Raw genomic sequence first — 25,625 nt, 5'->3', positions numbered from 1 at the left:
AGCTTCCCTTTGGGAATTTCTAGCATTATTATTAAACAGTATAATTCCTATGATTTTTAGATAAGCTTCTACCCTAAAGAAACTTCTGCAAAGGTGAAAACGCTTGGCTTTATTAATGAATTACTTTAATCAAACGTTAATGTAATTCCATGTCAGTGATTAATCCTGCTCTCTCATGTTTACGAATTTGTTTTAATAGCTCCACTCTGGAATATACAAATTATCATATTATCTTATTTTATGTCAACCTTTTCAAAAAGTTAACAATTTTAAGGTAAATATAACCCAAGACAGATCACAAGCCTGAAGATAAGGTGACAAAATGAAGACAAAAATAAGATTTCTTTTAATTGTGTGTCATTTTCTTAAAATTAATGGAGAAAGCCTGTGTTTTCTCACACTTTTTTATGAATATCTTAATAGATTGTCCTCATGTATAAATATATAATATGACACAGAAGAAAGATTTAAAGTAGAAACTCTAGTTTGCCATTCATTGATTTTATGATTTGGGGAATCTTGTTTAACTTTATTAGCCTGTTTTTTTCTCTCCAAAGTGAGACCAATATTACTCATATTTCCTTGACTCAAAAGATAAATAGACAAGTTACTTAAATTCTGTGTAATATGAAAATTATAGTATTTGCCTTGCAGAGTTGTTATGAATATGCAATAAAATGAAGCACCTGTAGCAGTGTTTGAAAAAAAGATACTTGGCAATTGTTATGTATAAACTGCTGGTTGTTACTTTTCCTGTTGATAGGTCACTTTAGCTAAGAAATTGTGTTGAAGAAAAGACTTAATGCATAAAAATAAAAGGTATCAATCAAAATATGATCCTAGAAAGTCCTTTTGAGATTTCAAAATTGCCTGAGGCTTTGAAAATTATATTGGCTTCTGTTGTATGTTACCAAAGTACCTTGAACTTTAATGTAAAATTTATTACAAAAATAATTTTGTACTCTATACTCAACTAATAATAACTCACATGTGAGAAAGGCCAGGGCATTGAACATTAAGATGTGTTTTTCTGAACATAAGTGGTGTCCTTAAGATCAGGACACAGAACCTGTAAGCAATATACAAGAAGCAAGTTAAAATCATATATGTAGCTTACAAAATCAATTCATCACACACATACACACACACTCACACACTCACACACATGCATATATGTCATACAGACAGCATACATATGTAATATGTAGTCCAGTCCTCTTTTCCATTATTGCTTCCAGTCAGTCCCATGATCACAAGGTAAACAACTGATACTCTAGTGCACTGTGCTGCTAAATTATGTTTGGTAGGTTAGCTTTATTAAATGAATTTTCAATGTATGATAGTTCCAATTAAGGATGGGTTTGTTAGGATGCAACACCAGCATAATTTGATTAGGAAGGAAAATTTGGAATAGTTACCAATCTAGATTTTTTTTTTTATATATTTTTGTAAGAATGTAAAGAAATATAAAGGCGGAACTTCTGCTTCTCATAATATTGGAATAAGCCAGTTGAGTACATTCTTCCATGAAGAAAAACTAGAAAGACTAGATAAAACATATTTTACAAACATGCTTGAATACATCCAAGAACAAAAGGGTAGTGAAGTCTCAGTAGGGTACCATTCAGGAAAAGAAGGATTTCTAGAGTAATAAGCATTATCTTCTAGGAAGCTCTTTTTCAGTAGTAGCATCATTTACTGATGAGCTGAAAAGTTAATAATCTGATTAATACTTTTAACGGCTTCTGAACTAGGAGGGTCAATACTGGATTCTAGAGTCTGCTAAGAGATTTTTGGCAGATATCCTTTATAAGTAAAGTTTGCAATATGACTCTACAAGGCTATTATCTAAGAGAAACTCTACTCTTCCTAGAAGGTGGTAAAGCTTAGCTTTAAAACAACACAAACTGTGGGAGCAATTAAATTATCAGTGATTGCAAATGTCTTAATCACCAATCAGGAGGAAATGCAAATTTTATCTTGAAGTTTCAGCTACTACAATAACATTTAATAAAATTGACTGACTTTAAATAAAAATGAATTATAGATACCTTGAGCTAAAACAAATGAGTGAAAACCAAGAAAAAATGAGTCAAAAAACCCCAGAGTCTCAATGTGAAGTAGAGAGATGCATACTACAGCATATCTATGGGATATAGTTAAGTAAAAAATTAAAAATCATATTAGGAAACTTAAAACTCCAAAAAAGAACAAAATCAAAATTCTAAATATAAAAATTATAGTGTTATATTATTAATTTGATGAAAGCTTTATTAGTAGCTAATATATTGAAGAGAGAGCTCAAAAACTGGAAGATGAATTAAAAGAAAACATTAGGAATGAAGTCTCAATGAAGAGAGGGGCAAATGGAAAAACATGATTTAGGTATAGATATGGATATATGCAGATACATATATATGTATAAAAAACAAGATATATCTAATAAGCAGAGAAATGAAAGAGAGGAAAGGAGGCACAGGGAGGGAAGGGGAGGCTCTAGAAGGGAAGAAGGCTAAAGAAACATTTTAAATGATAATTGTTGGAAATTTTCCAACAATTGGCAAAAAACTTCAAGTCACAGGTTCAAAAATACTTCATAAATTATTCTGGAATCACATACATGTACACACACACACACACACACACCTCTAGACAGTCATATTAAATGTTTTGAAGCCAATAACAGAAGATAAGATCTGAAGTAGCTGGGGAAAGGGAGAAGGGACATCATATAAAAAACAACAATTAGATCTACCGCTGACTACTCAACAGAACAATAAAAGTCTGAAGATAATAAAACATAACCAAGTACTGAATAAAAACATATACCTACCCAGAGTTCTATTCCATGGAATATATACTTAAAAATATAAGAAAACATGAAAATATTCATCATCAGCAGAGACTCACTTCAAGGACTCACTGGAGATGTAACTCAAATATGCAGAAAGGAATTAATAACAAAGAATTAGCATAGGATGCCCATGACCATGAGTTCAATCTCTAACACTGTAAAAAACAAAAAAAAAGAGCAAAGTTAAAACAGGATGAGAGTATAAAGTAACAAAAATACTATTTAAAATGTAGAAATTGTGCAGACTGTTAAAACAAAGAATAGCATATAACTTGGGAGAAAGAGAAACAAAAGTTTTTTTGCATTGTCCAGAAAGAGAGTGAATATACAGACTTTCAAAGTTAAGAATAAATTATTTAACCATAGAGTAAACACTAGAATTCCATAATGAGTATATATCATATACGTTAATAAGATGTAAAATAATAAGACATTCAATCAAAGGAAAATAATATAAGAAATGAAAGAAACAAAAGAAGTTGAACAAATATAATACAAATATTCAAGTAAACATTGAAATATCATTTTTAATGACAATTACATTGAAATAATAAAAAGTCCTCCATTTCTAAGCTAAAAATTGTCACCTAGTATTAAAAATAAAATGAAGGGACCGGGGATTTAGCCCAGTGGTTTCACCGCCTGCTGCACAAGCGCAAGGACCCAAGCTCGATCCCCAGTACCAAATAATAATAATAATAAAAATAAATAAATAAATAAATAAAATGAAGAAGATAGGCATAGTGGTACATACCTGTAATCCTGATTACTGAGGAGGCCAATGCAGGAGGATCCCATGTTCAAGGCCAACCTGAGCAACTTAGCAAGATTCTGGTCTCAAAATAAAATTTTAAAAGGCTGACAGCATAGGTCCATGGGAGCACTTGTCTACCATGCACAAGGTATTTGGTTCAGTCCCCAATAACTAACACACACACACACACACACACACACACACACAAGAAATAGTAAAACAAAGTAAAGTAGTAGCAGCATGCACACTGAGCACTCAGAGCTTCACTAATAAATACCTTTCTCCAGTAATGAGAACTAATTCTCCTTAGAGAAATGGCTGATTCTATGGGTAAATCACAGAAACTGCCATCTGGAAGAATCCTGATTTGGCTGAAAGTAAGAAAGTGTTCAAATCTCAAAAAACTATGATTATAAAAATAAGGAACAAAATGGTGTTTACCAAAGGTAGTGGGATATGTTGGCAAAAGGATACAAAATTTTAGTAAGGTAGTAGAGACATATTCAATAGATTTATTGCACAACATGAGACTATCATTAATAAAAATGTATTTGTTTTCTAGAAAGTGGATAGTACAGTAGTATTCTCACCACCAAAAGCAGAAAGTAAATATTCAAGAAAATACATATATTATTTAGCTCAATTTAGCCATTCTACAATATGTAGATATTTTAGAATACTATGTTATACATAACTTTTTAGAACATATATAGAGCCAGAACAATCTATGTGTTTCAAATGCTCAAAACTGGAATAAATTGAACAACAAAATGAATAACTGTATTGAATTATAATTACAATTTTAAATGAATATTGAGAATAAACTAATCAAATGATTAAACAGAAAAGATAAAATTAATCTTTTTTAATACTGGGAATTGAACCCATTCCTTCACATATTCTAAGCATATACTATACCACTGAGTAACATGCTAATCTATTTGCCTTCATGTAATGTTGGGCCTGATGAACTTGGTTATGACTATATTTTTATTCCTGGCAATTGAATTTCCTTTAACTATCTCTTTAACATTCACCCTCCGCATTCCAAGTCCCAGCAAAAAGTTTCTTAATGAATTCTAAGCATAACAATGACTATCCATATATTTGGTTTAATTCAATATATTAAATTTGATTCTATTAAATAAATGACAATCCATGAACATGTTTGAACTCTACTACAGTCTGATGACTTCTTGTGAATTGTGCTTATTTCTATTACTATTTAACAACCTGCCCCAAAATTATTTATATAAATTGAATGAGCTCAGGTGTATGGTTCTTGCTTGGGATCTCTTTCTCATTTATTAACTGGCAGATGGTAGCTGGGAATGAAATGATCTGAAGGCTCAACTGGGCTGTATTTCTGAGCTACATGGCTTCTTTTGTCATATGTCTGATGCTTCAGCTAAGAAGGCTAGAATTCTAGGAAACAGGATGAACATTTCTCTTGATGCAGTTTTTCCATGGGGCTAACTTGAACTTAACAATATGGCAGTCTCAGAATAGTCAGTCTTCTTGCATAGTGGCTAGCTTCTCCAAGAGTTCTTCTAAGGGAATGAGAAGTGGATAAGCTTAATATGACCTTCATTTAGAAGTCTCTTGAACTTACTTCTGTTTTATCATATTGATTATATTGGGCTTGCCCAGATTCAATGTAAGAGGGAACCTCAAGGAAGTATTGATATTGAGAGGCACAGTTCACTGGGGCCATCTTTGAAGAGGCTATTACTCCTTTCATACCTTCTCAAGGGGAAGAAAACAGACAATTTACAAGATGTATATTTTTACCTTTGCCTCTTAATATTTCCTTGATTGGGCTGTGGTTGTAGCTCAATAGTCGACTTGCCTAGCAAGCACCTGGCCCTATCTTTGATGCCAGCATGTCCCTTCACACTTTTAATTTTTAGAATCTGGTTTCAACAATATTTATTGCATATAATAAAATGAAATTTTCACATTAGGCACATAGAGCTACGATACATGGGAGAGAGCCTCCTTTTAAGCTTCATGTGTAGTTTGTGTTTGATGTTCTGGTTTCACACACTCACTTCTGGAAACAGTCATGGTATCTTAATTAAAATCTAATATGGAATAGAAAATATGTATTTGGAGACACACTTACTGAATACCAGATATCATGCTAATTAATGAGAGAGTTTAGCATGAGTACAGGCAGAGCATGTAGTGTTCACATTGCAGTTTTCCATCAAACAGCTCCTCATATAGTTATCCAAAAGTCTTTTTCTCAGACTCACATTTCATTTCAAATCTTCATGGTGAAAAAAACCTATCTTTCAGGTTCCTAGAGTTTAGCAAATCAAACAGTCCAAAGGATAAATGTTAACTGCTATTCCTTCTTTCCTGCCCTTATATGATTTCAGGTGGGATTTATTAAGAGAAGATGTATTTCTTCTTCTAGGTCATGAAGAACATTTTTTTCTTCATCTGTATCCTCCGAGGAAGCTCATGGTGAAATAGATAAAATGTCAGAAATAATTAAGAAAAATGTGGGGGTATCATCAACCTAAAATTATATCTTTGGTGATCCCTACTTTTCATCTTCTTGGTCCCTTGATAGATATAAACACCAACTTATCATGTCCCTGAGATGGTGTTGTGTTAAATCAATGCTGATAAACACATGGTGCAGTAAAAGGGGCAGATGAAAATGCAATTCTTTTAGAAAACAGAGCTCATGGTGTCCATGAGATCAATATACACTATGCATTTCATAGGGGATCTAAAATCCTTCACAATTGTTGCATAAAAATTCTCCTAAATATCTATTATCATTTATGTTACTTTAAATCATACTTCTATTTTATCAGTTTTTAAACTTTCTATTTAACCACAACAATGCTTCTTTGAATGTTTCTGTTTTCCTGCTTACCTTTCAGTAATGGACATTTAGGTGAGTATGTAGTAAAATCAACACACAGAGAGAGTAGGCCATTGGTATCAGTAATAGGGTATCTCATAATCATGGGGCTCCACTTAATAAAGACCCTCTGTACACTATATTTTCCTACTTTGGATGATGTCATTTTTTTTCTGCTGGTATTGAAGAGTAAGCACAGGCTTTTCCCACTGAGCTACATCTCCAGCCTTTTCTTGCATGTTTTATTCTGAAACAGGTTCAACTAATTGGCTAAATTGCATGGGCTGGTCTTAGACTTACAATCCTCCTGCTTTAGCTTCCCAAAGTCCTGAGATTGCAAGTATGCTTCACTATGGCCAGCGTAAAATCCTCTTAATACACACACACACACACACACACACACACACACATAGATACACACACCCACACCACACATAAACATGCATACACACATGCACGCGCACACAAGGTTTGGTCACAAAATATGGTGAATGATTAAAATTTAAAAACTATTATAGTGATAGACACATTTACATTAAATACTCTCAAAGTGCTTCCCCACACTTTGAGCAGGCTTATCTCATTATTCTTACCATTTTCTGGAGCAGTTATGAACATTCTTTCCTATGAGTGTCTTTAATTGTGCTATCTGTCATAGCATGGTTCCAGATCTGGAAAATATGAGGTGGATAAGAACACATTGTAATGTTTTTACTTGAGAGAATTTGCCATAAATGTTTTGAATTGATTCAGCACATTGAGGCAGCCAGGAGAGCACAACTAAAGACACTCACAAAAGAAGACTTCAAAAACAACTTCAGAAAGTGACAAGAAAGAAGTGTTTTCCAAAACAGGGAGAGGATTTTGAAGGAGATTAATGGCAGTGTATCTTTTATAGAATAAATTTTTAAAATTTAAACATGTAAATATTTTTGACTACACATCATCCAAACTAATGAAACAAATTTAAGAATCAGTTTTTTTCTCATTGTCCATGATACACAGAAATAGATCATGTATTACATTTCTATGAGTTATTTGAAATATAAGCTATTAAAATCTCTGAAAAAGTCACACCCTGCTGAGGTCCCGAGTCACATGGAACACACCTAACCAGCCCACTGCAGACAGGCAGGTCTGTGCACGCCCTACCGAGGTCCGGAGTCGAGTGGAACATGCCGAATCAGCCCGCACCCCAGCAACAATCCACTGGACCCTCCCCTGCTCCTCTGTACGGCCACCTGGTTCCACACTACAAAGAGGCAGAGGACACCAGACCAGCAGGCCATGTTACCAAGTCCCCTGCTGCCGGCCCAGAGGTAGGGGTTTCTGAGCTGCAGTCCCATTGTTCCTGGTGCAGAGGAAGGGGCTTCCTGGCCACCATCCCTCCCGCTGCTCCCAGCCCACAGGAAAGGGCTTTTGGGCCACCATCCCTACCACTGCTCCCAGCCCCTGTCCCACTGCTCCCAGCCCCTGTCCCACTACTCCCAGCACAGAGGAGGTAATCCGTGCAGGCACCAACAGCGCCCCTCCCCCCAGTCGAAACGAGAAAACACATAAATAAGTCTCAAAACCAGACTTCCAGATCACCTACAGCAACCCCAAAGGGAAATGAGATGGAACACTCTGATACTCAACCGTCTGGAACCGCTGAACTAGCAAGAAAAGGGGATCTGGAAAAAATGAAATCAGAAATAATTTCTCTGATAACAGGAGAAATTGTGCCCCTAGTGCAAAACATGATTAATAAATCTAGAGAGGAGCAAAGGAACATGATGGAATTCCAACATAGGAAACAAATGGAATCCATAAAACAGAAACAAATAGATTTCCAGGAGATGAAAAACTCCACTGAAAGACTACACAGCAGAATGAGCCAATGTGAGGACAGAATTTCAGATATAGAAGATAAGATTGCAAATAGTGATCAGGAAAAGAAAAATTGCTTCAAAATTATAAGGGAACAAGAGAAATGAATCCAGGAGCTGCTAGATGATGCAAAGAAGAATAACATAAGACTGATTGGAGTCAATGAAGAAAGAGGAGAGAGTGCAAATGACATAAAAAAAACTCTTCACAGAAGAAATGGCAGAAAACTTCCCAAGCAAGGGAATAGAGCTTGACATACAGATAAGTGAGGCATATAGGACTCCAAATAGCCTAGATCAAAAAATCTACACATAGGCATATAATTGTTAAGATTCCAGAAACTCAACAGAAGAACAAAGTTCCAAAAGCAGTTAGAGAAAAGAAACAAATCACATACAGAGGAAAGCCCATCAGAATCACAGCAGACTTCTCAACACAAACCATCAAGGCAAGAAGAGCTTGGAGTGACATATTCCAAGCCCTAAAAGAAAATAGCCTTCAACCCAGATTGATGTACCCTGCAAAACTATCTTTCAAAATGGATGGAGAAATAAGATACTTTCATGACAAAGAGCACCTTAAGAACTTCAAGAATACCAAACCAGTACTCGAAAGAATTTGACACAATATCCTAGGAACAGACATTGAGGTTCACAACCTCAGGAAGGAAAGCAGAATGAATCCATCTGGCATGACAAGAAATTAAATGTAAAGGGGGAGAACCCAACAAAAAGAAAAAGTCATGGCAATGACAAGTCAATGCGTTTCAGTTATAACCATCAATGTTAATGGTCTCAATTCACCAATCAAAAGAAATAGACTAGCAGAATGGGTCAAGAAGCAAAAATCAACAATATATTACATACAAGAAACACACTTAATTCAAAAGGAAACTCATAGACTGAAAGTTAAAGGGTGGAAAACAATACTCCATGTGACAGGAACCCTAAAAAAAGCAGGAGTAGCTATCCTCTTGGCAGATCAAGTAGATTTCAAACCAACACTGATTAAGAGAGACAAAGAAGGACACTACATCCTTGTAAAGGGAACAATCCAGGAGGAAGAGATGACAATCATAAATATCTATGCACCAAACACTAATGCACCCAAATGTATAAAACAAATAGTAATGGACATGAAAAGTCATATATGCACTAATACAATTGTAGTGGGGGACCTCAACACCCCACTGTCACAAGTAGATAGATCAACTACACAAAAAACAAGTAATGAAATGCTAGAACTCAATTGAACTCTTGAATAAATGAACTTAACAGATGTTTACAGAGTCTTCCACCCCACAAAATCAGAATACACATTCTTCTCAGCTGCACATGGGTCGTTCTCCAAAATAGATCACATACTCACTCATAGAACATGTTTAAGTAAGTGCAAGGGAATTGAAGTTATCCCCTGTATATTATCAGACCATAGTGCGATGAAATTCGAGATTCACAGCAAAAGAAACTCAAAAAATTTCATAAAAATGTGGAAATTGAACAACACACTTCTGAATAACCAATGGGTCACAGAGGAAATTAAAGAAGAAATCAGACAGTTCCTTCAATTAAATGACAATTACAATACAACATATCAGAATCTATGGGACACAACGAAAGCAGTCTTATGAGGGAAATTCATAGCAGTGAATACACATATTAGGAAAACAGAACGAGCCCAATTAAACAACCTGATGCTGCACCTCAAGCTTCTAGAAAAAGAAGAACAGGACAACTCCATGGCTCATACAAGGGAGGAAATTATAAAGATCAGAGGAGAAATCAATGCAATGGAGACTAAGAGAATGATACAAAAAATCAATGAAGCCAAGAGTTGGTTCTTTGAAAGAATCAACAAAACTGACAAACCCTTACCCAACCTTATCAGAAAAAGGAAAGAAAAGGCCCAAATCCATGCAATTAGGAGTGAAAAGGGTGAAATTACAACAGACCCAGCAGAAATCCAGAGGATCATCAATACCTACTTCCAGAGTCTATACGCCAATAAGATGGACAACACAGAAGAAATGGACAGATTCCTAGATACATATGAATTACCAAAGTTGAATGAAGAAGACCTAAAAATTCTGAATAACCCAATATCAACCAATGAAATTGAAAATGTAATTAAACACTTATCAACTAAGAAAAGCCCAGGCCCTGATGGCTTCACTGCTGAATTCTACAAGACATTTAGAGAGGAACTGCTGCCACTACTGTTTAAACTCTTCAATGAAATTGAAAGGGAAGCAATACTCCCAAATGCATTCCTGGAAGCAAGCATCACCTTGATCCCCAAAGCAGAGAAAGACCCAACTGAAAAAGAGAACTATAGGCCAATCTCACTAATGAACATAGATGCAAAAATCCTTAATAGGATAATGGCAAACAGAAGGCAGAAGATCATCAAGAAGATCATACACCCTGATCAAGTGGGATTCATCCCAGGGATGCAGGGATGGTTCAATACACGCAGATCAATCAATGTAATACACTATATCAATAGAGTCAAGGACAAAAACCATATGATTATCTCCACAGACGCAGAAAAAGCATTTGACAAAATCCAACATGCATTTATGATAAAAAACCCTATAAAAAATTGAAATAGATGGTCTCTACCTCAAACTGATAGAAGCCATCTATGAAAAACCAAGAGCCAATATCATACTAAATGGTCAAAAACTGAAACCTTTCACACTCAAATCAGGAACAAGACAAGGTTGTCCACTATCACCACTCTTGTTCAATATAGTTCTGGAAACACTAGCCACCGCAATTAGACAAGAGAAAGAAATAAAAGGAATAAAGAAAGGTAATGAAGAAGTCAAATTGTCATTATTTGCAGATGACAAAATACTCTATATAGAAGACCCCAAGAACTCCACCAAAGTGTTCTAGACTTAATAACCAAATTCAGTCAAGTAGCTGGTTACAAGCTCAACATAGAAAAATCAATAGCTTTCCTCGACACAAATGACAGACTCACTGAGAGAGAAATAGGGCAAATAATTCCTTTCAAAATAGCATCCAAAAAGCTGAAATATCTAGGAATCAACCTAACAAAAGAAATCAAAGACCTCTTCTCTGAAAACTATGGCACTCTGAAAAGAGAGATTAAAGATGATATCAGAAAATGGACAGACATCCCCTGCTCCTGGGTAGGAAGGATTAATATAGTGAAAATGGCCATACTTCCAAAACTGCTATATAGATTTAATGCAATTCCATTTGAGATCCCAGCAGCATACTTCATAGACCTTGAGAAAACAATCCACAAATTCATTTGGAACAGGAAGAGACCCAGAATAGCAAAAAGCAATTCTAGGTAACAAAGATATGGCAGGGAGTATCACAATCCCCAACCTGCAACTATACGACAAAGTTACTGTGATAAAAACAGCATGGTACTGGCAAACAAACAGACCTGAGGACCAGTGGAACAGATTAGAAGATGCCAAAACAACTCCAGACACACTCAACCATCTCATCGTCAATAAAGGAACCAAACACCCTCACTGGAGGAAAGATAGCCTCTTTAATAAATGGTGCTGGAAAAATTGGGCTTCAACTTGCCAAAGATTAAAACTAGACCTATATCTCTCACCATGAACTAAACTAAAATCAAAATGGATTAATGATCTAAATATTAAAATAGAAACTCTGAACCAGTTGGAACAGAGGTGAGGTAGAACCCTTGAAGACATCTGTGTAGGAAAAGATTTTATGAACAAAACTTCAGTTGTCCGTGAACTAGCACAAACAATCAACAAGTGGGATCTCTTCTTATTAAAGAGCTTCTGCACAGCAAGAGAAACCATCAGCAGTGTGAAGAGACAACTCACAATATGGAAAAAATATCTTCACCTGCTCTTCCTCAGACAAAGGTCTGCTAGCTCAAATCTATAAAGAACTCAAAAAGATCAGACCTCTGAAATTTAAAGACCCAATCTGAAAATGGGCATCTGAAATGAACAGATATTTCTCAGACAAAGAAGTAGAAATAGCAAATAAAGACATGAAAAAATGTTCAACATCACTGGTCATTTGAGAGATGCAAATGAAAACAATGCTGAGATTACAACTCACTCCAGAAAGAATGGCTGCTATCCTGAAATGAACCAATAACAAATGTTGGTGGGGCTTTGGGGAAAGAGGAACCCTGCTCCACTGCTGGCGGGAGTGTAGACTGGTGCAAGCACTGTGGAAATCAGTATGGAGATACCTCAAAGAACTAGGACTGGAATTCCCATTTGACCCCACTATTCCACTGCTGGGGATCTTGCCCAAAGAATTAAAAGAATCATACCACAGTGATATATGTTTGCCCATGTTCATAGCAGCACAGTTTGTGATAGGTAAAACTTGGAAACAGCCCAAATGCCCATCAACTGGAGACTGGATTAAGAAAATGTGTTTTTTTAATAAAATGGAGTACTACTCAGCCATCAAAAATGAGAAATTAGAGACATTTAGAGCTAAGTGGATGCACATTGAGCTGATACTCTTAAGTGAAATAAATAGGACATATATGTATAAATACCCAATATTTTCTCTGGTGTGAGAAATTGAAAGTATAAATAAGGACTAAATGTATAATAGGTAATGTGCAATAGGAAGAAAAGAGGCATAGGGGAAGGAAGTGGGAGGGCTAGGGGAAAGGATAGAAGGGAATGAGATTAATATGAGAAAATGGAAAAATAGGAGCAAAATCTTTGTAAATAGGGAGGATGGGAGGGGTGGAAGAGAGGGCTGGGCAAGGGTGAAAAATAAAAACCAAGAGAGACTATATAAAGGTGCAAATTTCCAATGATGAATGTCATTATATTGTAAACTTAAAATGTAGCAATGATTAGAATGAATAATCTATAATTCAAAATAGGAAGAAAAGGTCCAAAGGGGTAGGGGTAGTAGGAGGGGCAGGGGAAAGGAAAGAAGGGAAAGGAAAAATGATGAGAAATGGAAAAAATGGAAATAAAGTCTTTGTAAATAGGGAAGGCTGGAGGGGGTGAAGGGAGGGCTAGGAATGGGGAAAAAATAAGAACCAAGATGCATTATGTAAAGGTACAATTCCCAATGAAAAATGTAATTGTGTTGTATACCTACAATGTACCAATAAAAGAATTTTAAAAGTTTTAAAAAAAAATCTCTAAAAAAAGTAGGTACAATACTCTAATCACAGTAATTTACCTTCCTAATACTGTTAATTATTCATTAGTAGTAGTAGCTATGATCAGAGATAGAGGCTTTAAACTATATCAGTGTTAAGTAATATCAAATATTTTTATATAGTTTTAATTGTACTAAAGATAATTGGAACTATTATTTCTATAATACAAATTAGGCACAGAAAAGACAAAAAATATAATCACAGGTTTATTCAACCTAAAAGGGAAAACTATTTTCATTCTTAATATTCTTTTCCACTATTCCAATATCAGTAGTTCAGCTTTCCTACTCCTCACCATATACTTCCTATTTCATAGAAGAAATAACTTTCTTGATTGAGAGATTCTGGAAAGTTGACCAAGTTGCCCACAGTGGAAATTTACTTCTGCCCTTCCAAGTGATGTATTTCGGAGAGGGCAGGATCATTTTTAGACAGGTAAATATAATTAATTCTACGGTATGATATGAGGTATTTCATTTTCCTACAGGTATATTCCTCATTCTCCACTGTTATTTATAATAAATAAGAAAAGTCTGTAATTGCTTTATCAATCCCATTCTGATAAACTTGAATAAATAAGAAGGTGCTGATTTTTAGGCTCCTAGAAATGCCAGTAAGGCTAAGTCCTTATCTGAATCACTAACAATTTCAATAAATGAAATTCATAATAACATTTGATTATATCTAACTCACATCAAAGTTCAGTATTTATTCACAAATATATTTTTCTATTCTTTCTATAATATCATGGAAACATCACACACAAAATCTCATAAGTGAGACAGTAAAAATTACATCTTTCTACCTAGAAATATATATTTTGCAAACATAAAAGAGTATATTTACAATGGGAAAATGCACGCTGATGTAATTCAGGCCATATCATGAGAATAATGTGTTTGACTTCAAATTTCTGAAAGTTTTAAATTCAACTTTTCATTTGTTGGTCATGAGGTGTAAAAATATTTTGGAACATATTAAATCTGTGCTCATTAAAAGACATTTTGGAAATTTAAAACATGTTTACTTTAAATAATAATTTAGTTTAAAACCTAATTATGAAATTGACTTCCACATACATAAATATACATAGGTAAATGTTAAAGCTTGTATTTCATGTACATAAAATTCAATATGCTCTTATTTAATATTGACATGATGGTAGATGTCAATATTCTGCTACAATATAATTTGTTAAGATTATAGTGAAATATGCCTATTAGTATTTGCCATTTTTGCTCCTGCTACTTGGTCTGTTTCTCTCTCCATGCATCTGGAAGTGGATGGGGTATGTGAGTGGGGCAGACATCCTAAAGGCCAGTTGGACCTAAGCCACCACCTGAGCACAGAGTGAAAAGAAATGGTTGTCTTGGCAACTGGAACAAAATTAATGTTCTCAAACCCTGACTTTACTCAGGTAACCTTTTAATTCACAGTTTTTAGATATTCCTTTTTACTAAAAACCAGATCTCTTACTACTAGTGGAAATCTATAAGCTGGACGTCCTTTTCACTTCTTATTCAAGTCAGGTCCCTCAAATTGTAATTTGACTTGGAATGCTAGAGTCATACTTCCAATTATCACAGCTGAGCAAGTTTCAATTCACTTAAATAACAATTTAAATCAAGTGTTTGCAAGGGAAAATGTAAAATTTTTATTTTGAGTGTTTTATTTCAAAATACTTTTATTCTAATATTTAATCTTTTTTCCTCATTTTAAATGAAAATGAAATCTTCATAAAAGTTTATAATATAGTAAATAAATAAGAAAATGAAGATGACCTAAAATATATTACTCACTTAATTATTTTGTTACATTTTATTGCAGTCTTTCTTTCATGGATATTTTGGAATGGTGTCCTACTTTTCCTCCTTTTGGCCTTTATTTTACCTCTCAGGAATTTATTACTTAGTAGTTTACTCAATCATTATAACAGTTTGTAATGGTAGCATAATATTATAGGAAATATTGTGTCTAAACCATAGCATTGTTATTAATTTGTACTGTTACACCATTTATAATTTAAGCCACAGTAAAATCTTGTATATAAACCATTTTCTATGTTTCTGATTATTTCCTTAGAATATATTTGTTTAAGTGGAATATTAATAAGTGTGGCATTTTGCAGGTTTTCTTACATATTATCAAACATTCTGTAGATTCTGGAAAGTTTTCGCCAATTTCTCCAACCATCAAGGTTAAAAAGCTATAATTTCATCATAGTCTATCCAAAACTGGGATTTACCAATATGTACAGCAGTATTCTCAGTGGGAGCATTTTCACATTCATTTTTCTGTTACTGAATTGAACTTTTCTATATTTAATTTAATATTCAGATTGATTTTTATATAAGTATAAACTTAACTTACCCATTTTATTGTCAGCATGTTTTCTATTTTTGTTTTTCTTTTTAAAGCTTTATTTCTAATTATTATGACCATTATTATTTGTGGTACTAGGGATAGAATGAAAGCCCTTTTTATTGAGTTACATCCACAGCCCTTTTTTATTTTGAGACAGGGTCTTGCTAAATCCCTGTATTTCCCAGACTTGGCTTGAACTTGCAGTCCTCCTGTCTCAGCCCATCCAGAGAGCTGAGATGGTAGTGACATGATCATGACCAGCTTCTTTTTTTTAATTTTTAAAATCAAAAGTTTAATTTTATAATTTAGTGGAACTGAAATTTATATTAATCATAATTGGAATTACAGGATATTTTAAAACAGGACCTCAGTAGCACAGGAAACAAAAGAAATGATAGGTACATGGGATTACATCAAACTAAGAAAATATTCTACACAGTAAAGAAAGTAATAAACAGACTTAAAGAGACAATATACAGAGTGGGAGAAAATATAACCAAACCATATATCTGACAAAGGGTTGATATTCAGAACATATGAGAAACTCAAGCAACTCCATGGCAAAGAAACAAAATAAAATTTAAGATGAGAAATAGTATTAAATAAACATTCATAAAGGTAGCCATAGAGATGGTCAATGGGTATGTGGAAAACGCTGAATATCACTAAACATCAGAGAAGTGAAAAATGCAATTACAGTGAAATACAACCCTATCATAATAAGAAGAGTTATCATATAAAGAACTAGAGACAAAAGAAGACAAGTACTGTTAAGAGTGTGAAGAAAAAAGGGACACTTGCACACTGCTGGTGGGAACGTGAAATAGTACAAGACAACAATATGAGGTCTCTTAAAAACATTTAAAATGAAACTATCATATGATCGAGCAATCATACTACTGGGAATATAGCTCAAGAAAATTAAGTCAATATTTTGAAGACACTTCTACACTTCAACGTCTATCAAAGCACTATTTACAATAGCCAAGAAGTGGAAATGACCCGTGCCCATCAGCTGATAATGGATACAAAAAACATGCTACATATTCGCAATGCAAGAATGAAGTATTGGCCATTTTTTGACAGCATAGGTAGAACTGGAGATTGTTATGTTAGGTGTAAAAACCAAGCAAGAGAAGAAAATGTCACGTTATCTCACTCATATGTGAAATCTGAATTAACTGGTATTATAGAAGTTGAGCATAGAATGATGGTTACCGTGGGGTGGGGGGAGTAACAGGGAGACAGAATGGGGGAAGGTTGATCAAAGGACAATAAGTTACAGTTAGATAGGAAAAAGAAGTCCTAGTGGATTGTTGCTCAGTAGGGTGAATGCAGACAGCAATAATTTACTGTACTTTGAAAAACCTAGAAGAAAAGATTTTGAAAGTTTTGTTATAGAGAAATGGTAAATGTTGAGAAGACAGATATGTTAGGCTTATTTAAACATTACACGTGAATGAAAGCATTACATGGTAACCCATTAATATTTTATGTATTTCTGAATCAGTCAAAAATTATATTTACATTTTTAAAGTAAGAAAAAATAAAACATAATTTTAGGTGGATATAAATAATTCAAACTAATATATATGGCCTATAAAGAGATACACACTAATTGAATATTAACAATATTAGCAATAAGGGCAAATGTAATCATTTTTACCTGTCAGTTTAGACACTATTTCAAAGATTAACATTCAATCGTCCAGTTGGTGAAAACACTTTCAACCTTATACACTGGAGAATGTAAGTACTAATTGGCATAGGTTTAGAGATAATAATTTAGTAACTATGAAAATGTTTAAGGTATCATAAAATAATTAAAAATAAGTAATATTGCATATGTAATATAAAAATAAACATAGTATATCGAATAGCTTAAAATGAATTAAATGTATATGTTACAATATAGCATTGCCAAAATATAGTTTCAAAATTTTCCATATCAAGGTGCCGGGGATTTAGCTCAATGATTTCGCCACCTGCTGAACAAGCGCAAGGACCCAAGTTCTATCCCTGGTACCAAAAAAAAAAATTTCCATATCAAGTCCATATATGTAAAAAATGTACATATAGTCACATAAAATAAGCATATGTAACACGTATGAGAATATATATAAGCTCCAAAGTCCAAGGTGGTTACTTAATGAGGGTAGGTATATATAAAGTGGACTTCAAAATATTATTTTATTAAATTATTAATATTAAGAATATATAATGAACATACATTTGTGAAATAATTTTGATAATGTAAATTTTTGTTTTATAATATGTAAAAAGATTAAGGGATGATTCATCAGCTCAAAAAATTGATAATTCAAAACAGGTTGGAAATTAGAATGATAAATACAGCATAAATAATTATAACAAATCATTAATAAAATACAAATTAAAACCTGCCTCTAATTCTCAGTATTCATTTTGAAAAATGATAGAATATAAGGGAAGAGAAAATAACTATAATAGGTAGGAAATTTTTCTTTTATTCTAAGACCTCCAAAACATTAAGAAATACAGTAAATGAAACCAAAATATTTTGTGGAGTTTAATGTAATCAATTTGGAACACTTGAAGATTGTGAAATTTGAAGTAAAATCATTCTTAAAGCAGTTGGAAATTAACTGTTAACTTATCAACAGTTTAAATTTACTTTATTTCCAAAGAAGTCTCTAATATATATAAAATCTCAACAGTTTAAATATAGTCTTTCTCTGTTAATGTTACATAAAATAATGATAAGTTCAGAATCTGTCAAATACATACAAACTTCAAATTTTCTTTTATTTACTTTTATGGAATAGTGATCACTATTCTTACTGAATGGTTAAGTAAATTGAGGAACAGACTGACAACATTTGAAAATAAAACTTATATGTAAACCTTCGGGGCAACTCCAACATTCTATTTTGAAAATTAACAAATAAACAGAGAAAACTAACATGGTGCTTAACATGATCTCACCTTATCCTCTCCCAGAATCTACTAATAACAGAAGAAACCATAAAATTGATAGGTTGCTGCAATTTTGAAACTTTGAAAGTTATCATTTTCCCTTAATACGCAAACACTAGGTTGCTGGTGGTCCCTATTGGGCTTTCTAAATTTTACTTAGAAGTTTTGTAATGAAGTTCAGGGCACTGTGAGTTAAGTAAAAATGAATCATTTCAAAAAGTTAAGTTAAATAAATCAACTCTAAGCAGTAGCTTCAGAGGCATTTTGCTAAGTAGTAGTCAATTTGAACTTTGCCTAATTGGTTTTCTTTGCAGGAGACTTACTTGCTTGATTTATGTTTTGTATTACATTCCAAACAGCTATTACTTTGAGGTGACTGGCACTAGAATTCATGACACGTGGTCGTGTAATTACATTTTTGGGTAAAATTTGTGGCAGGATTTTTAAAGCACCTTTACGTGGTACAAGTAGTGGCAGTATGCAATAAACTTGTTTTATCCTTTGAAATTCAGGTTCCCAAGTGTTTAGTTCTGGAGGAGAAATGAAACCTGCATTTTGTTTGTAAGGCTTTTGAATTCTCCACTGATAGTCTACCCTCCCAACTGCACACTGGACAGTAATGGCCAGTACATCTTATTGCAAAAGTGCCTTATTCAGCCCTTCAGTACAACTGATATCTTCCACATTGGCTTTGTAGGACACTAAAGGAGAAAAACAACCAAAATGCGTGATCCTGGGAAATCTTAAAAACAACATTGGAAAAGACAGTAAATTATGTACTGAATGTCCCTCTGTTCTATTCAGCACATTTTGCAGAGTATCTCATTTTCTAAAGCACATTGACAGGTCACTTTTAATGAAATCAAAGCTTTTAAGGCGGAAAGGACTGATGATATTGCAGCCCTGATATTCTCTCTACCAGATGGGCATGGTGTTAGCTGCTTAACTTAGCACAGTGTTAGCTGTAAGATGCATGAGTTCCAAAATGATTCTAAGTGTTCATTTAACATGAGGATTCCTTTGAGAAAAGGCTGCCAGTGGTGCATAATTGTGCCAAATGTGCAGTAGTTTCATAATGTGGTCTGTAATCCACTAGGAACTAAATCCCGCTATTACTCTCTTTAGGGAGACTTCTGAAATTCCACTCTTCTTATTGTGAATAGTAACCTGGAGTAGTTAGAGGTTACTGGAAATCTCCTTTAAAAATTGCTGCACATGTGTTGAAGCTTTCTTAATGTAAGTCAGAGTAATGTGTTTATCAGTTGGACTGTCCCAAGAGCCACAAGATGGAGCAACCAACACATCATTTCTTCACTGCTAATAAAGTATAAATTATCTTTTCATTTTATGTGGTATGGCTTTAGTTAGAATGGAATTGAATCTTAAAAATTATGTAATCATTATCTTTTTCAATAGCTGGAATACTTTTGTAGAGTGACAAGAAGGGAACCTATTTCCATGGTATCAATGACACAATGGAATTCTAGTTGTATGAAATTGTAGAGGTGTGCAGAAGCTTTTCTTTCATATGGAGATCCAAATTCACTATTCACATATTTGTGTGAATGTGTGGCAGTGTCGACATTCGTTCATCTAAGAATAAATCCAGCAACCATTTCCCAGAGCACAGCCCCATTCTGGAACTGTTCAGGCAGGAAGTAAGAGCTCCTCATTGAACTGAACCAACCAGGGGCCTTTAAAGGAAGCACAATGAAATTACCCAAATTGAAATTTGGCCAGGACACTGGAGTTAGTGCCTCCACTCTTCCAGAAAACACCAGGCCTCTGGTTTTATGTCTAATCTGAAAATTGATGCCTGTGGTCAAAAAAATGCTTCACATTCATACACTGTTATACAACCCAGAGCTGATGCTCTCTTTTTTTTTTTTGGAGTGGGGGGAAGAATCTGTACAAAAATAGATTGGCTCAACCAAGACTCATTGATTTAGTTGTATTTATTTTCCTTCTGATTAGTTCATAGCTCCTTTTCTAATGTCATTTACCAACAAAGGTGTTGCATATAAATGTTGATGATTTATTGTGAAAATGAACTGTTTCATAATTTAAAAAAGGAATAATTCCTTTCTATATGTTTTCATATAGTTAGCATATAGCAATAGTATATTTTAAATTTATTTTAGTAAAGCTTCCCTAAGCTACCAGAAAAATAGAAAATTAACTTATCACATAAGCATGGTAGTAATACAGACTCAAGACAGTAATTCAGAATTATCAGTAGTAATAAAGATAAGCTAAATGGTAGGTGTCTAATTACACATTGAATAGGGTCTTTTTCATGCTATGTACTTTGGCAGAATCCTTTGATACTACTCAATTATAATCTAAATATACATCACCTGATAAAAATGTTATTTCAAAATTTCTAAAAACAGTACAATTTCAGTGTATGATTCAAAAAGACTTAATAAATAGACAATAAATGCATCTCTTAAAAACAAAAAGATTTAAAGCATTTTAGTAGCTTTAATTATCAAAATAAGATTTGGATCTTATTAACTAAGGTAACATTAAAGGAAAGGTAATTCTGATGTTAGTTAAAAGGAATGATAATGTAGTTCAATTTACCAGTGTAATAGTTTTCAGTTTAAATTTTATGTTTCAAATATCACATAATAATCTAAGTATTCCAACTTGTGAGTTGAATTTATTTATTCATCTATCTTTATACTCACAGAACAAATCCCAAAGTTACTCTTAAATGTACTATTCAGGTTTTTCTATTTTTGTTTGGGTCAGAGGGTCAGAACACTATTCTCATGGGGTGAGGGTCATCCTCATTAGCTTGCTCTATTCTGAGGCCACTGATTATGTCTTTCGTCCCAGGAAGTCTGGTATGCCTGGAAGGAAAGGCAGATGGATCCAGAAAAATCTATCGTAGCCATAAGTGCCCCCACTAATGACAGGTCAGGACTGTCATTTTCATATACAAAGAAAAGCATATTATTACTCTGCAGCCTCTATATTCTTCTCAAATTTCCTCATTGGAAAAAAATGGCTATGTCAAGAATAAGTCAAAATGAAGTCAGTATATTTTAAATTAAAAAGTAATATTCCTACATTAATTAAGGAATAGTTTTCTAAAAGCTTTAAATTCATGAGATAATTTATAAAATTGATACAGTTAAGAAATTGTAATCAAATATTTAGTGGTCCAAATCTTGTAATGTTAAACAAATTATTCTCACAGTTTTCTACCCTAAATTGGGTAGAAAAATTTATATATTGTAATTGAAAAAGGAAAGTATTATACTGTGAAGAAAAAAATTCCAGAAAGAACAAAATCAACATAAAAAAGACAGCATAAGAAAGGATAGGTTGAGAGAAAAACAGGGAGAGAGAGAAGACAGAGCAGTTCAGGAGTAACTGTTTCTTTGTTACTTTTTCTTGTTGGAGAGAGAAAATACCCAACACTCACAGGTTAAAGGAAGAGAGGTTTATTTCAGCTCACGGTTTGTGGAGGTTTCAATGTACCGTTGTCTGGCTCCAAGGCAGGATGGTATGGCAGAAGGAAACAGTTTATGGCAGAGAAGGCAGGAGGCAGAGAACCAGCTGTAATAGCCAGCCTGCCTTCCCTCTTTCCCTCAACATTCCATCCAGGGTATAACCCTATCGACTGGTGCTGTGCACATCCAGGGTGGGGCTTCCATTAGTCACACCCAAAACTATGCTAATTCTAATCAGTGGCATAATTTAGTACCACACACCCTTAATCCCAGTATCACATGCCATAGATCTAGCCATCTCCAAAAAGCCCCATTATTTGCACAAGCAGCTTTGGGGGGACATCTATATGCAAGCCATAACAAGCTGTGAATTACATAATTGAGCACCCTAGATCTAAGTATATCCAAATTGGCTAGATTTACTCCTTTAAATTTAATCACAGGAAGCCATAAATCTCATGATTTCTTGAAAGTGTTCTTACTAATATATCTGACATTTCCTCAATGAATATATAATTAACTAAACAAATAATATATAAAATATTTTAAAATTTAGCATGTGTGTTCACATTTGTGTATTATTTTGAGATTCTATCTGTATGTACAACTTACAGGGAGAAAAATGAACTCATTTTATTTAACAGAGGAAAATATACATTCATTTTTAAGATTCTGTTACTAAAGAATATGTTCAGAGTAATTTAAAATAGGATAGAAGCATTTCACATGGTAACATTCTTCATTAGATCTTTAACATAGTTTGAAATTTGTGCATTTACTTGGTGTCTTCCACATGTACTGTGTGACACACTGTAGACACCTGAGCTCAAAAGAAAAGTTAGAGACCTTGAACAACACATAAAAGACCATAACATTGAGGGCAGAGAGTAGGGAGGGTCATGGAACAAAAAAGTGTCATCCAGTTGCTCAGACTGCGACACTCACATAAGTCTCAATTATGATAGACAGGTAAGTAAGTAGGTTATGTAGAGATAAGGAGGGGGGCAGACTCATGGCCACTTGGTATATAAATTTAAATACATTATTGTTTACCTTCCTAGACATTACCATAATGGGTCTTTCCTCCTGAGATGGATCTGGTCAATTTGGAATACCCAGCTCAACTGAGTCAGTGTGGTTCTGGGCATGGAAGACTTACCTGAGGATTATTGTCAACAGCATAAAAAGAGAACTAGAGGGAAATTGGATACTGTTGATTTTCCTGGAGAAGCTTTCCCTGGCTGGTTGTCCTGATAGGAACTCAGCTTTTCTCATCCTTGGAGGAACTTGGGTCTTCACTGTCACAGGGGATGGCTGCTGTTTACTTCAGGGAAGCTCTGGTCTTTGCCTTTAGTGTTGTTTCCTGACTCCAGTGCAGATCCCTCAGCCTGGTGGTACAGAGCCTTCACCCTGCCAGCACTGACTTTGTAGCTGTCACCACTGGCCCTTGGGCCTTCCCAGTGTAGATCCTCTATACCAACTTGCATGAGACATTCTCGAGGACTGTAGGCCTCCAGATGGACTTGTGGAGAGCATTACCATGGGCTTTAGACCTTTGCCTGGACTAGTGGGGGATATTATTGTGGGATCCAGGCTCTTGGCTGGATTCTTTGGGTCTCTAGTACGTAGACAGATCTCTTGCACTCCTCTGCATTTGACTTTTTGGATGAATATTATAAAATAATCCTATAAATTATGTGTCCTGTATTAAATCTATTCTCTTGCAAAGCCTGACTAAAACACCTCCTGTTTATTTTTTTTAAAAACAAATATACTATTTCTTTGAATACTTAATAATTTTCAAATATGTATAGTGATATTCCAAAATGACAGTTCCCATGCAAACATGCTTCCTTTCCTCCTCCTTCTTGATGGGATATAGAAAAGATCTGGAAAGACTTTGAATGAATAAGGAATGGAGAAAAGAAAGTTTCGGAGAGGTAGGTAGACATGGAAGATGTGATTGTTAATCCTCCTATGTCACTTTGACTGGATTAAGAAGTCTCAAACAGATTGCTAATGCACACTGTTGGTCATGCCTGGGTTGGTCATGGAGACATGACCTTGGATACTATATGTATAAGGTCCCTGGCCCATTTTCTCTCTTACCATATTCCCTGTTCTGGTTCCAAGCCACCATAAATTAAGCAGATTTGTTCACCCACACTTTGGTGTCATGATGTTTCTGTCTTGGAGCCAACTGACCATGGACTGCATCCACTGAAAACATGAGCTATATTGTGTTTCAGGGGGAGAAAAGCTGACTAACAGAAGATTGGGATCATTCCTGGCTATTGCTTCCATGGAAGAAATTTTTCAATTCTAAAAGGCACTTGCAGATAGAAGCAGTCTTCCTTTTCTATAACTGATTTGTCTGGAAATATTGTGTTGTCTTCCATGCAAAAGACTTAAGGACCTCCTGGCATTGTTCTGCAGATCATTGAGCTTAGTCTTCAGCATAAGAGCACCTGAATTTCCAAATAAAATAGTGGGTCTCAGTGATACTGCACACATCAACCAGCATTTTGGTTCAGGCCTACAGATTCCTCTTCCCTGCCTGATGTACCCATCCAGTGTTTTTTTCCTCTTTCCATCCCTCCTGCTGCTTAGGTACCAGCAAATCATGACAGTATATGGATGCCTTGCTTCTGAAACTACTGAACTGGGGCTCTAGATCTTTAACTCAAAGCTCTGGCTGAGCTCACAGAATTGTCATTGTATGTTAAAGAAAAGTTTCAGGAAAAATGTTCTCTGGAGAATTACTGTAAAATACTGTACTTAGTTCTACTTAAAGGAAAGGCAACCCAAGAAAATATAACAAACCATTAGAACGAGGAAAGCAGATTCTAGAAATCACAGCAGAGAAAACCTGTTCAGACTATAAACTGCTATTTTAGTAAGTTTTGTAAAAAAAAAAAAATGACTGAGTTAATTAATAAAAAAAATTGAGTTTCAGAAAGAGGTGGAACTAACATGTACAATCTTATACTTACCTAATTAGAAGTTCTTTATAAAATCAATAGTACAAAATTAGGAATATGAAGAATTAATGTATATTGATCAATAATAAGAAAGGAAATAAAAACAGATCAAAATTTTTCAAAAGCTGACTGGAAAGATAACATACATGATTAATAAATGTATGCAATGGTTGGGATATAAGTCCCCCAAAGGCACATATGTTAAAGGCTGTATTCCACTGGGAGGTGGTAAAACCTTTAGTGAATAGGGCCTAATAGAGGGAAACTGGATTACATACTAGGGCTTGCCCTTGAAGAAGATACATGAATACTGCCACACACTCTTCCTCTCTCC

This window comes from Heterocephalus glaber, unplaced genomic scaffold, assembly GCF_053883595.1.
Source record: "Heterocephalus glaber isolate CG9 unplaced genomic scaffold, H.glaber_assembly_v1.0 deba00001504, whole genome shotgun sequence".
Lineage (NCBI taxonomy): Eukaryota > Metazoa > Chordata > Mammalia > Rodentia > Bathyergidae > Heterocephalus > Heterocephalus glaber.
This window is presented reverse-complemented; position numbering follows the sequence as displayed.